We start from the raw sequence: 572 nt of genomic DNA on the forward strand, positions 1-572 counted from the left end.
CTAACTATTTTATCTGGATGTATAATTGAATTGTGTACCAACCCGATAAAGGCAAGCCCAAAAATGTTTGCTGGATAGATGGAGAGTAAGAACCCAACCTCGAACACCTGGGAAACATAGAAACATGGAAAATAGGTGCAGGAGGAGGCCATTCGAACCAGCACCGCCATTCATTGTGATCATGGCTGATCGTCCCCTATCAATAACCCGTGCCTGCCTTCTCCCCATATCCCTTGATTCCACTAGCCCCTAGAGCTCTATCTAACTCTCTCTTAAATCCATCCAGTGACTTGGCCTCCACTGCCCTCTGTGGCAGGGAATTCCATAAATTCACAACTCTCTGGGTGAAAAAGCTTTTTCTCACCTCAGTCTTAAATGACCTCCCCTTTATTCTAAGACTGTGGCCCTGGTTCTGGACTCGCCCAACATTGGGAACATTTTTCCTGCATCTAGCTTGTCCATTAAGATATGATAGTTTAATGATCTTGCTTTAATATTCCCAAGCCTAAATCTGTAACTGTCTATTATGCCGATCCCCGTGTACTTCCAGTAATTTCATATGCACAGGCAAA

This window comes from Amblyraja radiata, chromosome 4 (genome assembly GCF_010909765.2).
Source record: "Amblyraja radiata isolate CabotCenter1 chromosome 4, sAmbRad1.1.pri, whole genome shotgun sequence".
In the NCBI taxonomy this organism is placed as follows: Eukaryota; Metazoa; Chordata; class Chondrichthyes; order Rajiformes; family Rajidae; genus Amblyraja; species Amblyraja radiata.